This window comes from Octopus bimaculoides, chromosome 3 (genome assembly GCF_001194135.2).
Source record: "Octopus bimaculoides isolate UCB-OBI-ISO-001 chromosome 3, ASM119413v2, whole genome shotgun sequence".
NCBI classification, from domain to species: Eukaryota; Metazoa; Mollusca; class Cephalopoda; order Octopoda; family Octopodidae; genus Octopus; species Octopus bimaculoides.
The window spans coordinates 142,633,133-142,633,880 of record NC_068983.1 but is presented as its reverse complement, the minus strand read 5'-3'; positions in this window follow the sequence as shown (position 1 = coordinate 142,633,880).

The following is a 748-nucleotide window of genomic DNA, read 5'->3' as shown; positions in this document are numbered from 1 at the left end:
TACATGACGTGGCAAAAGAACATGAACAAAATGATAAACAAGGTACAACAAACAAGCAAACCACATAGAAATATCTCCTTCATCAGCTGCCACCATTAAAACACCGGCGTTTCGAAGAATTAAGGCAGTATGCATCGTTGAAATGGTTCTTCCCACGAACACAAATTAAATTATTTTCGTGGAGGGTAGTGGCGGACGGAAAACAAGACAGGAAAACGAAACGGTGAATAAACAAACAAGCAAAAAGACTGTACAGCCAGACGTGAAGTGTGTATGTATTGAACGCTGTGAAGCACGAACAGGAGGGGCAAAAAAGTATGTGCGAGCTTGGGGAGTCCAAGAACGAAAAGCAGCCGGACACACGTGACCAGCTCTGTGTAAAGAGAAAGAGCAGCAGAGGGAAAAGAAGGGGAGGAAGTAGAATAAAAGTGAGCAACGAGAGGTAGAGAGGGATATATATATATATATATATATATATATATATACATACATACACACACACACAGATATATATATATACATACATATATACATGTCTTTGTGTCTGTTTGTCCCCCATTTCCGCTTGACAGCCGGTGTTTGTTTACGTCACCACAACATAGCGGTTCGGCATAGGTAATCGATAAAATAAGTACCAGGCTTAAAAAAAATAGTCCTGAGGTCGGTACATTCGACTAAAAATTCTTTAAAGCGGTACCTCAGCGTGGCCGTAGTCTAATGATTGAAACAAAAGATAAACGATACATAT